Below are 24,944 nucleotides of genomic sequence, written 5' to 3' on the forward strand. Positions count from 1 at the left end.
CAGTTCGTCTTGGGACAAACCATCTGTCCAGATGCTTGAGAAGGATTGGTGCAGTTATAGTAGGGTTTTAATCACCATGATGACTGACTTGCTGTGGTTCAAATTATGACTTCTCCACTTCATGGTAGAGTGAAGGCATTATGAATTCAGTAGAAGACACACATTGCTTTTCAGTTGAGCACTGAGTGGGTTTTCAAATCATGTCTGGCCCAGAGCAAATGGACCTCAAAAGCAACTGGGGTGAAAATGCTGAAAACTTTGATGATATGAATTTAAAGGAGTCTCTTCCTTGAGGCATCTATGCTTTGATTTTGAGAAGCCTTCAGCTACTCAGCAGAGAGCTATAATTCCTTATATTGAAGGGTGAGATTTGATGGTTCAAGCTCAGTCAGGTACTGGCAAGACAGCCACATTTGCTATTCCCATCCTGCTACAGTTGGAGACTGAGTTTGAGACACAAGCACAGTTCTTGCCCCCACCAAAGAACTGACTCAACAAATCGAAAAGGTAATTTTGGCTCTTGGAGATTAGATGGTAGCAACTTGTCATGCCTGCACTGGAGGAACATGTGTCCAAAATGAAATGCAGAAGTTTCAGGCTGAAGCCCCTCATATTGTTGGTGGTACACCAGAGAGAGTATTTGATATGCAAAACAGAAGATACTTTTCCCCAAAAACGGATCAAGCATTGTTTTGGATGAAGCAGATAAAATGTGGAGCCAAGTATTTAAGAATCAAACCTATAAGATTTCCCAAAACTTAAAAACAAGCTCTCAGGTTGTGTTGCTTTCTGCCACAATGTCAACTGATGTGTTATATGTGACCAAAAAAAAAAATCATGAGAGATACCATTCAAATTCTGCTGAGGAAAAAAAGAATTGATCCTTGAAGGAATCAAATGGTTTTTATCAATGTTTGATGAGAGGAGTGGAAGTTGGACACTCTATGTGACTTGTATGAGACACTGACTATCATATAAACCATTAATTTTCTCAACACAAGCTCAAGGTGAACTGGCTCACAGAGAAAATGAATGCCAGAGACTTCACAGTTCCTGCTCTGCATGGTGACATGGACCAGAAGAGATATCATCATGAGGGAATTCCAATCAGGGTCAAGCCATGTTCTGATCACTACTGACTTGTTGGCTCGTGGAATTAATGTGCAACAAGCGTCCTTGGTTGTAAAGTATGATCTACCTACCAATCGTGAAAACTTTATTCACAGAATTAGCATAGGGGGTCAATTTGGGAAGAAAGGCATGGCTATAAACTTTGTTAGTGAAGAAAACAAGAGGATTCTTTGTGACATTGAGACTTTTTACAATACTATAGTGGAGGAAATTCCCATGAATGTGTGTTGGAGGGAGAGAGGCCACTTGTTGGTTCCCGGCCACTTAGCCCAAAAATTATCACACAGAAACTATATTATTTAAAACACTGCTTGGCCAATTACTTACGTGTATTGCTAGCTAGCTCTTACATCTAGAATTAACCCATCTCCATTATTTTATATATTATCATGAGGTTTGTGGCCTACTGGCAAGGTTCTGGCATCTGTCTCCAGCAGGGCTACATGGCTTCTCTCTGACTCCACCTTTCTTTCTCCCAGCATTCAAGTTTAGTTTTCCCCACCTACCTAAGTTCTGCCCTATAAACAGGCATTTTCTTTAATCACCAGTGGTATTCACAACATACAGTGGGAAATTGCACATCAAATATGGCTGACCATATTTAATTCCTGGGATGAGATAGTCTGAATGCAGTGCTCACTGTTGCTGAATGGGCAATCATAACATTCACCGTGCTTCTTTGAGAAAATTTGAATATTGTCTCAATATAATGGATCACAAATACAGATTCTGGGAGTAAAGTAACTCTAGTTCTGAGCTCTTATGAGGAAAGCCATTGACTTTATCCTCTTTAGAGTTAGACTATTGAGGTGGGTATAAAAAAGATGGGTTCTGTAAAATCTTTTTTTCTTAAAAATTAATTTACTAGTTATGTAGAAATGGTTGTATAAGATGTTCTCTGTGGGATTTCCCTCTGTATGCTATGAACCATTGATAAATAAAGAAGCTGCTTTGGCCTATGGCAGGGCAGAATAGAGTTAGCCAGGAAAGCTAAACTGAATGCAAGGAGAATGAGGCAGAATCGGGCAGACACAAGGTAAGCTGCTGAAGGAGAAAGTCACTGCAAACTTACTGACAGGCCACATCCTCATGGTGATACATAGATTAATAGAAACTGGTTAATTTAAGACATAAGATCTAGCTGGAAATACACCTGAGCCATTTGCCAGGCAGTGTTGTAATTAATATATTTTCTGTTTTATTATTCAGGTCTGGGTGGCTGGGATATGAATGCAAGCCTCCATTTACATTCTCTATCATTTAATAATAGACTTGTGTACTAAATATATACAATATATATATTTAGAATAGAATCGGTCAGTTATGTTAAACTAACATATCGCCTTTATTGTGTTTGTCATTAGCCTGATTAGAAAGGCCTTTCAAAGTGATATTTCTTTTTTAGAAAACATTTGAATACATTTTGTTTGGTATTGTATTTATTCAACAAAGTATTTCATTAATGCAAAGTGTGAACTGGACCCTGTTGCTATGACTCAGCAAACAATCATATCCTAGGTAGGATTAAACCCCCATAAAAATTGCCATATTGCACGTGTCTTAATGAATGCTAAATAAATTATTTATTCACTTTAAAAGAAAAAAGAAACCATATATTGGTCTTTGAATTTCAATCTTTCACTGTACTAGTAACACCTGAAAGGCGGAGCAAGCCACACCCCCAGTTGGTCCACCACTGAAGGACACAGCAAGCCACGCCGCTGTCCATCTGGGCTATGGTGTTCAGAACATAGTGGAAATGGAGCACAGTTTTGGCGAATGGCAGAATTTCCAGGGTGTAAACCTGCCGCGCACCGCGCCCCCGTGTCTGTGCTCTGTGCACTGGCACCCAGTTCGCAAGCTTCGGGCAAGGGGGCTGGAGGTTAAAATACACAGACACACACAGACAGAGAGACAGCGACACGGGTCGTCCTTGAATTCCCCAAGAATGCCCCCTTATTGTGTTCAGGGGCAGATTATATAGAGATAACCACGCCCCAGCCAAACCCACCAGAAACCACTCTCCTGCAGTCAGGAACTCCTGAAGGTCTCGTGCTCAGAGCAGCTGTAGGCACTCAGATCAGGGGATTACAAGAAATTCAGGATCTGGGGTCTCACTGCTCCCAACATAAACCTATCCTACATCAAGGAGCATCTGTACCTAATGGCTTACAACTTTCTTAACATGGAAAAATTAATAATAATAACTGAAATTTACATTACTATAATTTATATAATATTAAACTACATCAGTCATTTAAAATGCTTATGTCTAAAATGTTGAAGTAATATTCAACAAAACCCCATTAATGCTGAGAAAACTGTTTTTGAATTCTCCAATGAAAATTATCTACATTCACATTCTTACTTTTGAGTTTCAAGTTTTTGTACAACATAACTTCAATGATTTGTGATAGAAAGTTCACTTATTCATTTAGAAACACATAAGAAAATTAAAAATTATTATATACATAAAGTGATTAAAATAAAAATACCAAAGCCTCAAAACTCCACCATTTTTGACAATTTTTATTTTAGTAAGGTAAATATAAAATTCATCTAAGATAAATTTTGAAAAGTAAACTAAAACAAATATTATTACTTAAGTGAATAAATCCCCAATTTCTCTAATATTTTAATAGTTTTTTAAACTGTTCCCAAGAGAATAAGAAACAGACTTCCCACAAACTGTGACTTATAAATCACATTTACTATTGCCCACAGGAAATTTTATGCTTAATGTATGCAATGAATTATGTGAGGCAATAAATGTGTGTCATTTAAATATATATAGCTATTAAGTGTGGGTTTCACATTTTATTAAAGGAATTCTGCAATGCATTTCTAAGTGGTTGTCATTTCACATAACTGAGGCTAAATTTACACAAAGTATGTCTTCTCTATAATGTGTTTTTTGACTCAGGTTTTAATATTTTTTACTTTATTTTTATTTTCCTTGTGTAATCAAATATAAGAGTTTAAATCTTTACATCGTGCTAGATGTATGGCTCAGTGAGTGGAACTTACTGTGAAAACATGGGATTCAAGATCAAGTCCTTAGCATTCATGTAAAAATCTGGGTAGGGACATGTGGACATGTAACTCCAATGGTGCAGAGAGCAGAGGAAGAACAATCACCGAGGCTTTCTGGCTTTCTGCCTAGCTCCAGGTCCAGCGAGAGACACTGCCTAAAAGGAAAGAGTCATACTTGACATCATCTCTGGCCTCTGCATGCACACCAACATATATGTTCATACATACCACATACTCTCACACAGGTGCATGTGCGTACAATATCCTTGCATGGGTGATTTTCGTGGGGAAAGGTTCATAGTACAGTCAAAAGAAGCCTCTGGTCAAATGACAATTGCTGTATGTGTATGGCAATACCTTTCCAGTCACATGCCCCTATAGTTAACGTTTATGACCACTGTGGCTTCCACAGCTTCTCTCTGAAATGAAAGACTTGGAATGGCTTCTTCTCCAATGGCCAATTGAGCACCAATACCACATGGTTCACTAACCATATGTCTCATCCATTATACTTCCTTCTTTATTTATCACAGACAAAAGTGCTATAACAAACACAGACTAACTTCCTCCTCTTCTCACTTCTAGTGTCTTTCTGTATCTTATATTTTTTGAGACCACCCCATAACCACACAATCCCTTCACTTTCAGCAGCTGAGGTCAACTTTGTTCTCACCTGCCCTCCAACACCATCTCTACAGCTTATCCCGACATTTGTCCCCAAGTTAATTTTATCTGTCCACATGACTCAGATAAGAAGTCCCAGACAACTAATAAAGCATACTTTCTGGAAGAATCGCCTCGGGGGTTTCAGGCACAGATTGGAATGTGACCCAGTAAACTCAACAAATAACATCTTTATCAATGTGGATGGGCACCACCCAATCAATCCATTGAGGATTCAAATTGAGTTAAAATGTGGAAGAAGGATAAATTTCCTATCTCTCCCCTCTTGAATTGGACATTCATGTTCTCCCACTATTGACACTGGACCTTTGGTCCTCAAGGCTTTAGACTTAAAGCAGAACTAATATGACTGGTACCACTCACCTCTCCATGTTCTCCAGGTCATAGGCAACATACACTAAGACTTCTTAACTTCCATAAATACACGAGCCTAACCTTTATAATAATTTCTTGTATGTAGCTTCATTCATATCTACATGTAATCATTCTATGGTATATTCATAGAGTTGACTCCCTGCTGATAGAAATTCAGCACATATTTAAATCCCTTGCATAAAATGGCATGGTGTTTGAATATAACGTTTGCATATCTTCCTGTGTGCTTTAAGCCATCTCTAGATTACTTATGATAACCAATACAATTTAGATGCCAAATAAATAGCAGTTATATTGTCTTTTTTAGTAGATAAATGATAAGAAAAATAAGTCTATCCATTTTCAGCACAAGTTCAAAATCTTGAACTAATTTTGACCCACGTTCAGTTCAGTTCAGTGCAGTGTATCCAGGTGGAGAAATGGAAAAGCCAGTCTGCCTTGAACCAGTTTTGAATGCATGAACAATAAGGTAAAAAACAAACTTTGAGAGAAAATCCTCTATTAGCCATCTTATGGCTGCACATAACAGGGTATGTATATAATTAATTATGAGAAGGGACATCTACGGTGGAAAAATGATTATATGACCTCATTTATCAGTCAGAGCATACAAACACCATACCTATGCTCCTTAGAAAATAAAGTCCTCTTGAATCCCACAACAAATTCTAAAACAATAATCAAAACCCGTGCATATTTTGTGTGGTCACCTGGCCCCTTCTTATCTTTCCATTACTTTACTTTTATAGTTTCTTTGCTATTTTTGCAAATGTTTATGAGACTTTATTTCAATCCTTTTAACGAACAGTCAAAAACCTGGAAACAACTGATCCAACCCATGACCACTGGCAGAAATCTTCTCCATTTATATACAATACACACTCCAGCTTCTACTTAAAATGCACTCCTCGTTTATGGAAAAAATAAAATGTAGTGATATTTTATTTGTTTTAATAAATAAAGCTTGCCTAAATATCAAAAGAGCAAAGCTAAGTGACTAGAGGTCAGGCAGTGGTGGCACACACCTTTAATCCCAGGATTTGGGAGACAGAGGCAGATCGATCTCTGTGAGTTCAAGGCCACTCTGAGCTATACAAGATCAATGCTGAAATGAATCCAGTGCTGTTGGCTCACACCTTTAATCCCAGTACTAGGGAGTCACACCTTTAATCCTAGCACTCAAGGGAATATAAAATGGGAGGAGAGAGAGGCTCAGACTGTGTAGTAGGCTTAGTCTGCGGTCGCCCAGCCTTAGTAGAGGTAAGACTTCTCTAGTGGCTTGGCTGCTTTGCTTTTCTGGTTTTCAGGTTGAACCCTAACTTCTGTCTCTGGATTTTTATTATTCATGTTACAATTACATATTTACCAATGGAATTTTATTGAGACAAAAAGGAAATACTTCATGCTGGCATCTATCATGTGGGCTCTTAGGTGGAAGACTTTTGTCTTCAGAGCTAAATGATATGAAAATAGAACTGGTAATCTGGGTGCTACCGTTTGAATGTGATCATTCTAAAATTCACAACTTACCTATGTGATGGAGGCAGTTAAGATTTTAGTAGATATTTAAACAGGAGGTCCATTCCCTATTTATGCAATTGTGTGTTCCCCTTATAAAGGTTTTATGCTGCATTTGAATAACTTCACCTTCTGCTTTCTGTTATAAGGAGTCAGTGTTCTTTCTATCTTAAGGATGGCCCTTCAACAGTGAGGAGAACTCTTTGACCTGGGGTTTCTTCACACCCATAACTGCGAGAAATAAATTTCTTATATTTAAAAATGATCCTAACTTAGGTACTCTGCTAGAGAAGCATACATAGACAAAGAAGCTTGGTTCTAACCAATGAGCTCCTAGAGAACTCAGAGTACTGACGATGAAGAGAGAATCTTTTCAAGAAACAGAATTGTTACAAGGTGACTCAAATACAGTGGCTTTACAAAAGGAATGCTCAAATTGTGTGAAGACTTAAAAAGAAGAAACTAGGGGTTGGGAACACCAATGTAGGAATGGTGAAAATCAAGACAGCAGCAACACACAGCCCTTGCCAGTCCTGCGCCATGACAGCAGGAAACTGCAAAGAGGTCATGGAAGTGGAGGAGGGAACCTCTGACTTTCTGCCAGTTACCAGGGGTCATTGCAGCAGCTGGGGTAGGGAGGTTGTAAATTCAGGAGAAAGTATCACATGAAACTCTAGTGCTTGTTGGTGGAGCCCCAGGTGGTCTATGTGTTTGTATACACAATTTATTATTATCTACACTATATATAACTCTTGTCAGTCTGCACTAGTAAAGAACAGCTGTCTCCCACACAACAATGTGCCTCTGAGGAGTTCCTAAGAAAGTCTCAGCTCAAAGCGAAGCAATCAAGACTGATTAAAAGACCAGCATTTAACCAAGGGAGAGGCAGAGCCGACAGGGAGGAAGAAAGAAGAAATCATTAACACTTAAAATCGTACTTGCCTCATCCACGGGTGCTAATGAATCTATAATTATGATGATATCTGTTTATAGTCTCAATCACCTGTTCCAATGAGAAAATTAAAAGGTTCTCTGTGATGACACATACCTGGTGGTGTGGGTATAAAATCATGTCATATTCCTAGCATGCAATGTGTGATGTTCATTATCATGCATTTGTGTAAAGCACAATGTGGTAGGCATTGGAAACTTAAGTTACTGACACCCTCTTTAAAGTCATCTCACTAGGAGGTTATAGGGAACTATTTCCCCTTTCTTCTTAGGGCAGTTTGTAATTCATGAGTCTTTTTCTTTCTCTCTCTTCCTCTTCCTGTCCCTCCTTCTCTTTCCCTTTCTCCTTCTTTCTCCTATACACATACATCATAAATATTTATAATATTTTAAGTCAGCATTTGACCTTGAATATCCATGGATATTATTAATTTTATATTTGTTACAGATGAAATATTAATTTATTTGAAACACTTCAGATTCCAAAGTCATTTCTTTTAGTTTTCTTTTAAAAATAAACCAAACAATATTTACAGTTTTAAAGATACTGCTCTTATTTTAATGTAATGATTCACTTATTGAAAAAAATTATTCCTTCTTTCACAAATCTGAATTAAAATTAGTTAACATTATTTTATCATTACAAATGAATCAATGTATTTCACACACATATACACACATACACATGCAAGAAGAAGCAGATTACAACATAGTTATTCTGGAAGTTTAATGAATTATTTTATCAACAAATAATATATAATATTACACATAATTAATTAGTCGTAATTCAACCCATTTTCTTTGTTAAGAGCTTCCCCATCTTTTCCATATTTAACTGTTATGTAGTACATATCCACAGAGAAGAGAAAAAAATTCTCCATCTCTGAAACTAGTTAGAAATGATCATATGGCCACAATAAAATAAGAACAAATCAGAACCCTAAGAGAATTGTTTGAAATCAAATCAATCTATCATCACAGTCAAACAGTTGGACTTGATGCTCAAAACTTCCAATTTGATTAAGCGGAGTTATTCCCTAAAAAGACTGTAGATCATTTGGCATTGGATAATCAATTAGGGTGCTTGTTCTTGGGGAAGACTATTTCTCCCACTCCCTGTATTCTTGCTGCCCAGAGTGCTTTGTTTATAGTTGAAGCCTCATAACCTCCACATAAAGCCTCTTAAAAAGTCCATACAGAGGTAGGATATGAAGTAGTGAGAGGAGATGGAAAGAAGGGAAAATTGTGAGAAGAGGAGGGAGGTGGATATGGTCAAAGTTTATTGTGTACATTAAATTCTTAAAGAATAGATAAGTAAAATAATTTTAAAGTCTGTACAAAGTATATTACAAACCTTTAAATATTAGGAAACTAATCAAAAAGAAATCGCTACTTTCTCATAAATGATCAATTATTAATATCTTCGAATTTTCTATCTAACCCATTGCAAGTGAAATTCCAGTAGGGTTTACTGTGAAAATTCGAGAAATCTCAGGTTGAAAGATTAGTTAGGTAGTAACATGATTGCCTTCTCCATGACGAGGAAATGCTATGTCCTTCGACAGTTGATGTTAGGAGCAAGAGTCTTCTTTGTGTCTATGGTAGCCTGCAGTGCTTTGCCAGAGCAAATGACACCAAGCCCACACATGGATATTCAACTCCCACATAGGCAAAAAATGTAGAACAGAAGCCAGTGACTGTAGTTATATCAGGCAGTATCTTCAAGGAAATGACCTGTCAAGCCAGGTATGTAGCAAAGTCATAATTGAAAGGGAGTAGCCTTGATAGACTGGAAATGATCTCAATAGCAAATATAGAGGTTTATTCTGAAGAAAAGTTTTTAAAAAGGTGAATATAGAGCAACCCAGAAGCCAGGCACAAAGGTAGTCTCTGGGAGTTGGCTGCAAACATCTCCAGGTCAGGCTTTTTAGGATCCAGTAAGTCCCAATCAGGGGCCTCAAGATGATGGAGTTTACAAGGTATGTGGGTAGAAGGGCTGCTCAGACCTCAGGCGGTACCAAGAGGGCTTGTCTTGTTCCTTTCTTCACAATCTTGAAGGTCTTTCCTTTCTTCATACTGCAGATACAGACTGACCCCCAGAGGGACCAACAGTGCAGAAAAAGGGCATCCCAGATCATTAGCACAAACTGCTTGTCTTTAGAGAAGTTTGAAGTTTTTATTGTTTTTATTGACTGAGAACATCATGAAAAGTCAACTTAATTCCTAGGTATTTGTTACTGTCTTCATTGCTTACACTGGAGTGAACGGCTTAAAACATATAAAAGTAGAAAAGGAGCTTGATGCATTTCTTACTTCAGCAATTTTCCTTCATCTGTAACCACCACCATCATCCTAGGGCCCTAGACTATTTAAAAGCAAATCTCACACAGTCATAAATTCGCATAGAAATATTATAGAGTATCTGTCCAAAATACAAAGAATGAATTTGGGATCAATGTGAGGAGAATATTACTCATTTTCTCCTTAAAAAAAAATGCTACTTCACAGAAAGGCAAGTTATTCATGTGCTTCTTTTCTCAGTTCATTCTTTCTGCCTCCAGAATAAATTCATCCATGATGGATTACTTAGCTTTCTTCCTGTCTGCCCTGGAAATTCCAGCATTTGTTCAAATGATGTCAAGAAGAAACATGGTTGTATTAACTTCTTTCAAAAGGATATCGGACTTCACAGGTTAACGAAGGTAAATTCTCACACAGTGTGTAAATGAGAGATGTCCAATGACCTTATCCAGATGGCTTCACATGATGTCTAGGTTAAAAGTGAATCTACAAATCCATTCCTCATCCATTAGCTCTTCATGCATACCACCTCAGGGTTGTGGGTCTCAAATGCCAAGCTCAAGAAACTATACCGCTCCCTATTGTCTAGTGGTCTCCCACTTGAACGCTTTATAAAATAATTTCAAGCAGCTGTGATTTTTACTGTATCCATTCAAGTTACTACCTCTTCCTTTTGGCCATGCCAAACTCTTATTAATCATGATGGCCACACCATTTGCTCTTTTTTGATCATTGAGCACCCCCCCCACCATGATAAAATTTTCGCTTGCATATGTCATCTGTCCTCTCTCAATGACAGTGCTCCTATTTGGGTGTAATTATTAGCTTTGGGGTACTATCAAATAGTAAAAGAAAAATTACTATTTCAATTTATTTTTTTGTATTAGAAATTGTTCTTTTTGCCATTCATAAAAATGGGAATACTGTCACTGCATTAGATAGTTTTATGTCAATTTAACACAAACTAAAGTCATTTGAGAGGCAGAAACCTCAATTAAGAAAATGCCTCCATAATATCTGGCTGTAGGCAAGCCTGTAGGGCATTTTTTTAAAATTAGTGATTGATGAGAAAGGTCCCAGTCCATTGTGGGTGGTTCTATCCCTGTCTGGGTGAGGTTATTGGTTTTAAGCATCTGGAGCTAAGATGAGTGCTCAGAAAGAACGCATGGTGATGAGTTAATTCAGTTGGGCATGCCAAAAACCAGGCAAAGGAAATACCCCTAGAAAGTCAGACTCCCCTTTTCTTTCCCGGAACCTCTGTGCCCTAGTGTAGTTCCTAAGAGCAGCCATGAGGCCCAGCTAGGTCTGCCTGCCTTTCTGGTTCCTAACTCAGAAAGAGGTCACTTTGCCTTCTTCTCTTCAGTCCTCTCTTCAGATGTCATCCAAAGCCTATTCATGCTTCAACTTCTTGACTATTCTCTGAATCCCACTTCTCCACCATACTGCTGACCTTCTCACTAGCTCTCCTCAAATGGAAAGGGGTTTTCTGTTTTCCTTCTCTATTTTCATCCTCCCTCCTGGGCGGCTGCAAAATTTACAGCTTGCTTGCCCTGGTTTTTGTTTGTTTTGTTATTGTTTGGTTGGTTGGTTTTGTTTGTTTGGGGGGGTGGGCTTGTTTTAAATGCTAATAGATTGTTCTCAGACTTGTAAGAAAAATGTAGTGACTATGTCAGATATGCTAAAACTTCAAGGTAAACAAGGATGGGGAAATTACAGTGGGTCTAGGAAGATGCAAGCCATTGGTAACTTTAATACGAGAATGCCTAGTGCATGAAGTGACAAACCTAACGAAAAAGTATTACATGGAAACCTAGAGAGACGCATAAGAGGTGGCAATACAGTCAAACTGCAGGAATTTTGCTTAAAATAGAAAGCAATGAGGTTAAGCAGTTCCTGAAAACTATTCTGTTGTCAACGGAGGATTCTTTTCCTTCAACATGAATACATTACAGCCTTTCCAAATGCTGATGAGTCGGATCCAATGAAGACATGACGATTGATAATGAAGGGGACAGAGTTAATAATGCAGGAGAGAAATCCTTGGAACGGTGATGGGCTTGGATCCAGGTGCAGGAAGAGAGGCTGCGGAGATAAGAGCAGGTGCTGTCCTTCCTGTCTGCAGAACGGGCAGAGGGTGGGCTTGAGAGACTACACTACTACATACTACACTAATGGAGGTTCTGGAACTGCGGGAGTTTAGCCTCCTCTCACTGCTTCTATTGTATATTCTAACTGAAAAAGGAATTATATAGTCTGTTTGAGAAAAGAAAAAAATGCCAGCATCTGTCTCACAGAATGAGAGAAACCCTTGTGTAAGGAAGTGACGTACAGGGTGTTGCAGGGTGATACTGAGGGGTCCATTTGAGATGCTTGCAGCCGTATCTTTGCTCCATCCACAGTCAGCTATTCGAATGCAGATGTGGAACAGACTAAGGGCTAAGTTACCTAAGCATGAGATTTCACTGATCAAGTACAAAGAAGGCAGGATGAACAGAGTAAGGCTATTTGTAAAAATGGGTAGGCTATAGCTGTCTGAGCTTCATGACAAAGAAAGTATGGATGTTAAAGAGATAAGGGAGGTACTCATAGGCAAGGTAACTCTTAGACAGGGAATCCTAGAGTCCGTGAACTAAGAATTTAGGAGGTAGTATCAATGTGTAAGAACATGGTGGTGGTGTTTAGATACTAATTGCTTGATACCTAGAGTACAGCCTCTGTCTAGAGCTGGGATACATAATGCTGGGTCACCACCCTCGTGTAGCTACTGAGCACGAAGTAAGATAAATTTAAATTGAAGTACACTACAAACTAAACATGGTCAATGATGTTCAAAGATGTGGTATGAAGGACATGTGAAATTTATCACTAATACTTACGCGTTCATCATGTGTTAAAAAGGTCCTCTTTTGGGTAAAATAGTGCTAGAGTTGAGGTACAGATCAAAGGAAATCTGAGAGGTGCTGAGAATTGAGGACAACGGAAATATCATGAGCATGGACACTGACAACATTGGGAATTATTTGTAAGGTGCCAAGGATCTACAAAGAAAACTTCCAGTGGATGCATGTGTGATGGGGATGTCCGTGATGATTCAACTCAGAAAGATACCAATGTGACGCATCTGAAGGAGAGGGCTAGAGATTTAGAATGTCGTCCACAAGCACTGATTAGGAGCAAGCACAGAGTGAAAATATAGAAAATGGAGCAGAACTTTGAAACCTCAAAACCTGCTCTTAGATACATACTTTCTCCATCAAGCCTGCACCTCCCAGACCTTCCAAACAGCACAACCAACTAGGAAGCAAGTGTTCAAATGCAGCACCTGTTGGGGCTCTTCTGACTCAAGCAGCTAAACTGTTCAAAAGAAGAAAAACTGAAGAAGTCATTGAAACCCTTCTTACTTTTGTACACGTGATGTGGATGACAGAAGTTTTCCAATGCTGTCTTGGCAATCTGGACACTCTAAGATAAATGCCCGCTTTTGCTACTTTCCCCATTAGTGTTTACAGAATCAAGAAATAGCTCTAAATGGCTATTCCTTTGAGGTCTGTTGCCCTTATTTTACCTTGAGGAAAGCAAGCTCAGGAATTCTATTAAGGTTCTGAAAGATGTTGACCTCCATGCACCCAAGTCTCTTTACAAAGCTTATTTGTTCTTTACAATGAGGCATGGTTGTGGCATGACAGTAAGCTATTCTCTCTTAAATGAGCCCCTGGATCTTGCTTTCTTCCTGCAGGAAATGGTGGCAGCTTCTAGCTACACTGTCTTCTCCTGAACTAAAGTAACGTTTTCTCCTATTAATGTTCATTAATAGGACTCCACTTCTGGGAGCAAATTATTTAGAAGATCCTTTTTAGAAAATAAAAGATAAACTCGTTAACCAGATTCTTTCCCATGCAGTAAGACAAAAAGATAAAGATGTGAAGACCTGGCCAACATCAGTCATGGGTTAGCTCAAAAAGGCTAGGTGACTTAAAAAGAGTAAGACAAAGAATGTGTCGGCCCTCCACAGGGACAAAAGGGCAGTAAAGAAAAAAACTACATCCTCCAGACACATCCAAGCATAAGATAGCACCTTCACAGTCAATGCTCTCCACCTACTTGTTCCCTGTCTGACTTTTTTCACTGTAATTAAGGACAGATGCAAAAGTTGAAAAGTTAGTAAAGGCAAAGATATAATATTAAAAGTTTCTGAAGAAAGAAATACAGGACTGTTCTTGTTTTATTCTACCCCTGAAACATACATTGGTGGATGGGCAGCTGGGGATGAGCAGCTGTGGTGGGAAGCTGGGGATGGGCACCTTAGGTGTAGGTAAGGTTCCAATTCAATTAATGAACTTGCTTTGACAGCCATCCAAAGAATGCTCCCAGGATCCAGCTCTAATTAGAACAGTGGGCCACTTTCCTCCCTTTCCAGAATAGTGATCCCTGGGGTAGAAGGAATCTACAGATGATTTAATAAAATTGGCTTTAAGATCTTCATCTCTTCCATTTCTTTTCTGTTCCAACTTCTGTTCACTATTTTACTAATGTGTCTATTAATTAACAGCATTTAAGATCAATAATTTACACAGTATCATGAGACAGCCCTTCGGAATTACAAGTTCTGGAAGAAATGTACTTACTCAAGTGAGGAAGCCGTTTTTAAACCTTTCATTTGCTGAGATCCTTTTGTGAAATCATTTTTAGATTAACTTCTTTAGAAGCTATTTTGTAGTATTAGGAGGTAACCTTTGAGTGTGGAAGACCTTTCTACAAAGTCAGAAGTCTCTCAGTAAGAACGATAGAGTAGCAGGTGAATAATGTCCTTGCGTGACAGCATTTTTCTTCTGTGAAAAAGCAAGTTCACAGAAAAGGTTATGATCTAACAGAACATGCTCATTACTGGAGGAACAGTCTGTAAATTTCTAGAAAAGCTGAGGCTACATACATCCACCCCTGGGTTCAAATACTAGAGAAGTTTCATTTGCATACCTAAGGAGATGTATGCAAAGATAATGGGTACAGTATTACTGTAGTGTTGAAAAGCTGTTCTCTCTCTCTCTCTCTCTCTCTCTCTCTCTCTCTCTCTCTCTCTCTCTCTCTCACACACACACACACACACACACTCCTACAATATCCAATGACACACGTAACCAGCATGGACAACTCTGAAAAGTCAGTTTTTACAAGAAAATGATACCTTTGGTGAATGTATACAGTATGAAACAATTTACATGATGGGATAAAAACCTGTAAAGCAAACATAGATTTTTAACAATATACACATAATGCAATTATCAAAATGTAAATATAATATAAGTCCTACATCTAGACATCATGTCTTCTCATGCTTCTCTTGGTTGCAGCTATTTATGAACTTGACAGCTTAAGGTCAGACATTTTATAATACGTTCTACCACTGGATTTGCCTGCTTTTCTTTCCTAATGAGATGTAAATTCTCCCTGCTGCAAAGTTCAGGGGGCACCTCAGAATAGGGGATGGAGAGATTATACTGGCCAGAGGTCAGGAAAGATGGGAGGGAAACAGTGTCCCTGGACATAACCAGTCTGTGTTACTAATAAACACACAGCTGTGCTTGCCTACACAAGACATGCACAATATCAAGTCAGTAAATGTTCTATCACTGAGTCAGAGGAGGCTCATGGTCCCCCCACATTAATTGAGGAGCAATGGATAGTTGATGGTTTCTGGAGAAAAACTAATCAGTTTTCTCCAAGGATGTAGCTCCTAGTAGATCAGTGGATGTCCTAGTAGTTTCAGTGGATGGCTCTCTATCCAAGAGTATACAGAGAGCACAAATCAAAGTTGAAGGGTTACAGAACAAAGAAAGGAAGACATTGAAGTGGGGGAAGTAGAGTTGTGTGTGGATCTGGGAAGAGCAGACATTAATAAGATCAAACACATTATATGAAATTCTCAAAGAATTAATAGATAAAATTATTATTTGTATTATATGTTTAGAATACAAAGGCTATAACAGTCAAACATCACTTTTTTTTCCAAATTGCATAACTTCAACATGGCATTTGACTGTTGTAGTTGACCATGATTGATTTTCTAATAAACCATTTGCTGGGTTTCATCACTCTAACTTTCTCCTACCTATTTCTCGTACTGAAAAGGAGATTCTGTTAGTAGTTGATACCGGAAGAATCAATATTGTCCTGGAACATGAATGTCTATATAAATATATGTTGTCAGCAAACACAGAATCTGTGAGTTCAGAAGTGGTTCTCAGCAGACAGGGAGTCTGATAATGCCTCAGTCTTAGATTTGGTTCCAGCTTCAAGTGTTAGAAATGAATCTATGGTTAGAGATATGTTTCGATCTCTTCCATAGCCACGAATCCTGTGCATACAGTCTCTACTCGTATGAACAAATCATGACCCACAGTCCCATCCCCATATATGCTCACATCATGGCTTCATTTTCAGCACAAAATGATTTAGGAGCACAAACTCAGTCTTCATTCCACTATCTGGTTACACATCTAGAATTGCAGACACTGATTTAGGTATTATTCCAAATGGCGGCTGGATAGCAATAAAACGTGTTTTAGAACCTAAAGACTGAACTCTAGAAGTATGACAATAATTGAAATTCAGTTTGCTAATATTTTTCCTTTATTGTGGAGATAACAAAAGTCCAATTTATCATATTGTTAAATAGAGAATATTATTTTGTTCTAAGAAATTATTTTAGCCTCCAACCTTAAGTCTCTTCTAAATGGTTTGTTTTTACTTAGAGTGGAAATCTGCATCTTATCCTCCAGCTTTAAAATATTTTTATTCTTGAGAATTTGATACTGGTATACAATGAAATATAATTATATCTACTTCCCATCTCTCCCTGCAGTTCCCTTTTCCCTTCCCCCAAATATCTCCTAGACATTCATTTAGTATAATTTTTTTTTAGAACCGACTAAGTCTAGTAGTCTAGTTGGGGCTCTCCACACACATACAGATGAGGAAGCTCCCACTGGAGCACAGGAAGCTTGCAAGTGGCCACACCTTTTTTAAAAAGTGATTCTGCCTGCATCCCAATAGCTGTCAACTGCAAATATCTCTTCAGCAAGAGGTGGGGCCTGGCAACCCCATCTGTGGCAGAATTTGGGGGTTCTTGTGCACATGACTATAGCTGGTTCAAACCACATCATGTCCAGAGGGCAGCTCTTATTTTTCACAGTTGAATAACTAGCCAAGAAGGACTGGATTTCCAAGCTTCTACTTTTTACTAGCAAAATACATAAACTTCTAACAGAAAATAAATGATTAATGGGCATAAATATCCTATAATGTGCCCTCTAGGTCCAGCTGAGAGGCAGCCAAAGCCACATTTTAGTCAAAAGCATTTCAACCTATTGTGAAATACACCTGCTAATAAAAAAAATGAAGTTTTAAGACTGAAGAGATGGCTCTGTGGATAAAGTGCTTGCTGAATAAGCATTAGGCCCCAAGTTTGGATCCCCAGGAGACCTCAAATGCTGGGCATGGCAGCATGCACCTGTAATACCAACATAAAAGGTTTCAGAATCAGGCAGAATCCAGAGCTTTCCAGCCAGCCAGCCAGTCTAGTCAAACCAGTGATTTTCAGATTGAGGAAGAGATGGTCTAAAGTAAGATGGAGGGCAGATGCCCTGGCTCAGTGAGTAAAGGTCCTTGCCACCAACTTTAACAATCCGATTTGATCTCTGGAACGAATGTAATGGAAGCAAAGAACTAAATTCCTTAAGCCCTTAAACTCCACCTCTAAGAGTTCTGATGACTCCTTCTGGCCTCTGTGGGCACCTGCACACACACACACACATGCATGCACACACACAAGCACGCATGCATGTGCATACATGAACTCTCATACACGCATGCACACACACACGTGCACTCATGGACACACACACGTGCACATACACAGGCCCAAAATAATAAAAAAAGATTTTTCTAGTAGACAATAAAGCAGATGTTGATTTTTCTGTGTTTATATCAGTTCAACCTCGTCTCTTTTATTGCCTTTTTTCTAAGCATTTTTGGATTTTTTCCTCCTCTATTAAATGTAATTATTTTTAAGTGAACACATTAAATAATCCTAAGTGGCATTCAATTATCTTGTATCAGTAGCGGTTTTTGTACAGTGTCTTTTAATTCTTTGGAGGACAATCAATAAATAGACTGAGTCTCTAAAGTAATAAATTAGTTTAAAGTCTCAATATCTCAATGAAGACTTTAGAAAAAATACCTAAGTTATCATGAAGAAACAATGTTTTTTATATTGAGAATGTTCTTTAAAGCGGCCCTTGAAATAGTCATTTGGGGATATAAATTGAGTGTTTTTACAAGAGTATGTAATCTGTGATTCATCTAAGTCTTACAAGATCCATTTGGTAAAAATAAGAAATAAATAAATTACATTTTTGCATTACAATTTAACTCATTCTCTCTGATTGACATGTGTGCATTCTTGAATATTGAGCATAGATAATAATAAACTCTTTCACTTAGAAAAGAAACGCAAAAGCATTCATTTAATTAAATCTTTATGCAAAACCGAATCCAAAGTGATCTGGTTTATATCCCTCTACTTTAGCATGATAGTAACTTCACTTCTTCACAAAAGATAAACTATATACATAGCATTTTAAACGCAAATACAACTTAATGTGTCAAGTCACTTTTCTTGAATTGGTATATTAATTAAATCTTGTAATTAAAATATGGCTGCTAAAAATTGATTTTACTTTATAAGACTATAACCTCCTAATTCTTAGTTTAAAAGTCTTACTACAAAATAAAAAGTCTTCTGCCACACTGCGGTCCCAATTGTCATCCACGAGCTTCCTCTGCAAGATTGGCAAACTCTATGCCATTTGTAGAGACAACAAAGATGCTGCCCAGAGAGGTTGAAGACAAAACACCAGCTCCGGGGCTGGCTGTGCTTCTCTTTGTCAGTCAGCTTCAGTGTTCTCTTGCTTGGAGTCTGAAAGGTACCAAGCATAACTGCACCCTGAGGGCTGGGAACCTTACAGCGCTGGTCCTGAGAATTGGCTGGAAACCATTCGCCTTCACCTCGCTGTTCTCACGCGTGGGTGAAGACCAGAACTGACAAGACAGGGTTTGTCTGCCAGTGGGGAGTCTAGAGACCCAGACGACCCAAACATCTCAGGGTCTCATTGAAATAGAGACATGATCATCACATAAACAGACTTGGCTACTAGTCACAGTAGTGATTACTTGCCAAGTGGTGACTCAAAGCTCCAGGCTTACAGAGTCCGCCTACGGAAAAGTCGTGACTTCCGTAGAGAAAGGTGTTAGATTTCAAACACTGTCTTGGAAATTTTCCAAGCTGTTTGTACCACATTTTCAATCACTGGGCTTACTTCTCTTGTTATATTAAAACAATGTGAAAATGAAAATTCTCTTATTATTATTTCCTTGTCAGCCTTTGCTGTTGTTTCCTTAGTCTTGGCCATTATGACCAGGGTGGGATGAGGTCTCAAAACAGTTTTAATTTGCATACCTATAGCCAAGGACGTTGAACACCTTTGAACGTATTTCTCAGTCACTTCTGTTTCTTCATTTGAGGACTCTGTTCAGTTCCATTGAAATTTTCAACCAGATTGTTTGTTTTCTTTGGATTATGGTTTTAGGGTCTTTGAAAATTTTAAATAATAATAATCTTCCAGATATAAAGTTGGCAAAGTCTTTCTCTCCATTCTGCAGACTGCCTCTCCAATTAATACTCTCCTTTTGAGCACAGGAGCTTCTTCATTTTATGAGGCCTCAATTGCTGATTTGCATCCTGTGTCCTGTACAACCAGGATATCCTGAGGTATATTCCATACTCTTTCCTCTAGAAGTTTCTGGTCTAACATTAAAATCTTTGGTGTGTTTTTACTTGGTTTTTGTTCAGGTTGAGAGATGAGATAAAAATTTCATTCTCCTACATGTAAATATCCAGGACACCTAGCACTATTTGTTAAATATGCTGTCTTTTCGCCAATGTGTATTTTTGACATATTTATCAAAAATTGGATGGATCTAAATGCACAGACATATATATATATAGTTCCTAAATTCTATTCTACAGAACCACATATCTTGACAGTATAACTTGACATTAGGAATAGGAATGGTGCTACTTCTAGCAGTGGGTGTGGGGGAAGGGGAGTAAAAAATGGTGCAGCCACTATGAAATCAGTGCAGAAAATCCCCAGAAAGCTAGAAACAAATCTGCCATAGGAGTCAGCTGCTCCACTCCGGGAATATATACGAAGGATTCTGTGTCTTACTAGAGAGATACATGCCACACCTTGCTAAAAGCATCTCTATTCACCTTAACTAGGGCCTGGAATCAGCCTACATGTCAATGAGCTGATCAATAAATAATGAAAATGTGGTACATATACACAATAGAATTTCACTCAACCGTAAAGAAAAGTGAAACTGTAAATTTTGCAGCTCTAGATTCTTATCAGAGATGTCTCCTGGCACGGTAAAGAGCAGTTAACATGGAAATTCACAACTGGTTCAAGTGCAAACAATAAATCCCTGTGACATGTTCGGCATAAATATCTGCATTGCCCACCTCCCAAGGCCCGTACAACACTGTAGAAGAGGAAATGAAAAAACTGCAAGGGATCAGGGAGGACGGGTACGAGACAGGGTCTCCTAAGCATGGCAAGAACAGTGGACTAGTGAGCTCGCAGCAGCTGTGGTTGCCTGCACAAATCAACGCCTTCCACACTCCAGCAAGGACAGAGCAGAGGTGGCAAGACTCTGAGCGCCTAGCTGGGGAGTAACTGACAGCTGATTTCCCCTAGAGGAGGAAAAGTACACTTCCCTTAAGAGAGTCTCTGGGAAGTAAACCCTTTCTGTGTGGATGACCTAACACTCCGGCATATGTGAAGAGACAAACCCAGTAGGTTATTAAAACAATAAGATTGAACATGTCGGTGAACACCTTTAATCCCAGCAATTGTGGGACAGAGGCAGCCTAATCTGCATGAGTTGGAGGTCAGCCGGGTGTACACAGAGAGTTCCAAGCTAGTCAAAGTCACATAGTGAGATCCTGTCTCAAAAATTAAAAAATAAATAAACAAAAAAAGATGTGAAGTTTGGAGAGAGATGAGTGGAAGTGAATCCCGGTGGAGCTGGAGGAAGAATAGGAAGTGAATGTGTTCTGAGCACACTGTATGAATGTGTGAAATTTTCAAAGAATTGATGAAAATATTATACCAACATTTTGAATTCTATACTTGAAAACATAATGAAAGTAAGGAGTCTTACGACAACTCTTTTTTTTTTTTTTTTTTTTTTTGGTTTTTCGAGACAGGGTTTCTCTGTAGTTTTGGTGCCTGTCCTGGAACTAGCTCTGTAGACCAGGCTGGTCTCGAACTCACAGAGATCCGCCTGCCTCTGCCTCCCGAGTGCTGGGATTAAAGACGTGCGCCACCACCGCCCGGTTTACGACAACTCTTATAAAGGAAAAACATTTGGGGTGGCTGACACTTTCAGAGGTCTAGTCTATTATCATCAGGGAGGCTTGCTATGGCAACTGGGACTATAGTGGTAGGCAGGAAGGCATGATGCTGGAGAAAGAACTGAGAGTTCTTGCGCCCCGATTTCCAGGCAACAGGAAATGATCTGTCTCACTGGACGTGGCTTCAGCATATATGAGACCTCAAAGCCCACCTCCACAGTGACACACTTCCTCCAACAGGACCACGCCTACTCCAACAAGACCACACCTTCTAGTAGTGCCGCTCCCTTTTGGGGGGTATTTTCTCTCAAACCACCATGTAAGGGAAATGTATTTTGGACAAATTTGGTTCACAAAATGAAGAGATAGCCTTTAAATCATCATCACTGTTATGTCAGGACTTTTTCTTGGTTCAAAATCTACAAATTACAAATTTAAATTCTCACTGGGGAAATCTATTGACCTATGGCATTCTAAACAGACTGATTTAAAATTCAGGGTTCAACTATGCATCGCCTATCCAAATATCTTGCTGATAGAGAAATATATGCTTTTCCTGATTCTCCTAGAAAATGAAAAACTGTGTGTTTGTTCCTTGCCAATTATAGAAGCCAATTTTAGGTGAAAACAAACTCCTCAGTCATCTCTCCCAGACAACTGCATCACACAACTGAAGGAATGTGGTGTTCTCTGTGATCATCGATTTTCCGTCCGCTGAAGCTGCTCTCATTCCACCACTGTCTTCATAGAGAGAAAGAAAGAAGAATGCAGTCGCATGCAAATTTAGGGCCTGAAAATAACAAATCTTTTTTTTTTTTTTTTTACTGAATTCAGAGTCATCAACTCTCCTGAGCAATTACACAGACCACTACAATGGAAAACACAAAATCTGGGAACCCACCTAAGCTTGATTACTCCCCATTTTCACCCAGATCCCTTCTCAGGAGCCTACACACCAGTCTTAATTCACAGCTAATAGAGGTCAGAGGAAGGGTTAATAGCCTGCAGTTCAACATTCATTAAGTCATTCAATGATCATTAAAAAACATCCTAAAACAGCTTTGCCTTGAAGTTTTAATAGCAATAAAGGGAGACTTGCTGGTCTCAAACACTAATAATGTTCATTTATGACAGCGAGGAAGCTTGTGCACCCAAAAACTAACATTAATCTTGATCAACAGCTCTGTGATCTCAGTGTGAACTTAAATCCAATGTGAACATTTTGTCCATCAGAACTCTCATGGTCATCAGAAAAGAACATTTAGTGTTAGTCTTTGGGATCAGTCAGTCAGTCCACTGGCTGCTGCTAGAGCTTGCTCTAGGGCTAGCTGGGAAGATTCCTCTGACCAACATTTTCCCAATCCATTCAACTAACACTGATTAAAAACCTATAATGAAAGGTAAGGCACATTGCTTTGGAGAAGGTTTAAGGTCCTCCCTACTATATCTAGGCTGAGCAAGGTATCCATCCAAAGATAACTGGTTCCCAAAAAGCCAGTACACGCAGTAGGGATAAATCCTGGTGCCATGTAAATATATGTTTATCAGCTAATCTTATACATCTTTGCTGATTTTTCTATTGTTTTATCAATTATACAAGCTGAAATATTGAAATATCCAATTTTATTACTGAATAATGTATTTCATAGTTATAGATTTTTATAAAATGTCCCTAGAATAGTCCCTAGAATTCAAAGATGTGGTTTTTTATTGCATGGTCATAGAGAATTATCATCTAGATGGAAATTGGGTGGATAATAAACTGACCTCAGTAGTGTCTGAAAAAAAAACCCACCTATAATAGGATGTTCCTGAGCTGGAACAAAGTAAATATAAACAAAGCAAATATGTCTGCATGGAATCTATATTCTAACTGTTTGGGAGAAGCCTGGTTGGTCCACACAAGCTAAACTATCTAGAATATAGTAAAAGGAATCACGTGATAGCATGGGGTCACTAAAACAGTTGTGTGTATAAACATGTATATAAATTTTAGAAGCATAAAATAATGCCCCCAGTTGTCTTTTAATGAGAATCCACGTATATAAATATTTTTAAAGAGTAGAGGATTCATAATGGTTGTTTCTAAATTAGGTAAGAAGAACATAAAAAAGATCTGGGATTGGGAAGACTGTAGTTCTAGGTGCTGGTATCTAGTTTTGTCTTTGCTGGGTTGGTGCTCCTTGGTTTCTGTTTCCTCCCTAGTAGAGTATAGTGGCTGTGTTGCTTGTAGGAAATTTTCCGTGGACCATTGGGGGTTCCAGGCAAAATATGTGTCTGGGAATCAGAAGCTGACATTTATAAATGAGGATAGACTAGGAGTCCAAGAGAAAAAGAGAACACTCCACCAGAATCTGCTTATTTGGTATCTTTGGATAGGGGTAGAGTGAAGAGAAGTCACCCCAGAAGGTCTGCTATAGAACTGGGGATAAGACTGGGGTATTGGATCTAGAGAAGCAGAAGGGAAGATAAAGATCTGCAGTCAGCTTCCCTGCTTTCCTGGCAGGAGCAGCCTGTGGGTTAGCAGGGAGTTTCTACTGGAGTCGGGGGTGGGGTGCTTGGATAAAGCAAAGAGTCAGGGAAGGAGGTTAGAACGGGGTATCGATTCGCAGGAGATGTGGGCAGAAAGAGAGGGAAGATTATAACATGTGTTGTGCTACAGAGTTAGAGATGAGAGGGGACACTGGATATGGAGGGAAGGAAGGAGAGTGAAGTTCTTTAGTTAGCTTGCCTGTTTCCCTGTCCAGCTCTGATGTTGGATTCCCCTCTGTATGCTATGAATATGTTTTATTGCCATTGTTTAATAAAGAAGCTACTTTGGCCTATGGCAGGGCAGAATATAGCTAGGTGGGAAAACTAAACTGAATGCAGGGAGAGAAGGTGAATTCAGGCAAATGCCATGTAGCTACCCAAGAAGCAAGAAAGTGAGGTAACAAACCACAAGCTTTATGGTAAAATAAAAAAATAATAAAAATGGATTAATTTAAGATATAAGAGCTAGCCAGACAATTCTATCAAAAGCAATATATAGATTCAATGCAATCCCCATCAAAATTCTTCACAGATCTGGAGAAGACAATAATCAACTTTATATGGAAAAACAAAAAACCCAGGATAGCAAAAACAATCTTATACAATAAAGGATTGTCTGGAGGCATTACCATCCCTGACTTCAAACTCTATTACAGAGCTACAGTACTGAAAACAGCTTGGTATTGGCATAAAAACAGAGAAGTCGACCAATGGAATCGAATAGAAGACCCTGACTTTAACCCACAAACCTATGAACACCTGATTTTCGATAAAGGAGCTAAAAGTATACAATGGAAAAAAGAGAGCATCTTCAACAAATTGTGCTGGCAAAACTGGATATCAATCTGTAGAAGAATGAAAATAGACCCATATCTATCACCATGCACAAAACTCAAGTCCAAATGGATTAAAGACCTCAATATCAGTCCGAACACACTGAACC

The 24,944-nt window shown here is 38.7% G+C and overlaps 1 pseudogene; it reads left to right on the plus strand.

Moving 5' to 3' along the window:
* The first annotated feature begins 200 nt into the window (after positions 1–200).
* Positions 201–20,789, plus strand: LOC142853019 (eukaryotic initiation factor 4A-II pseudogene; annotated as a pseudogene).
* Positions 20,790–24,944: the final 4,155 nt, after the last annotated feature.

This window comes from Microtus pennsylvanicus, chromosome 6 (genome assembly GCF_037038515.1).
Source record: "Microtus pennsylvanicus isolate mMicPen1 chromosome 6, mMicPen1.hap1, whole genome shotgun sequence".
Taxonomy (NCBI): domain Eukaryota; kingdom Metazoa; phylum Chordata; class Mammalia; order Rodentia; family Cricetidae; genus Microtus; species Microtus pennsylvanicus.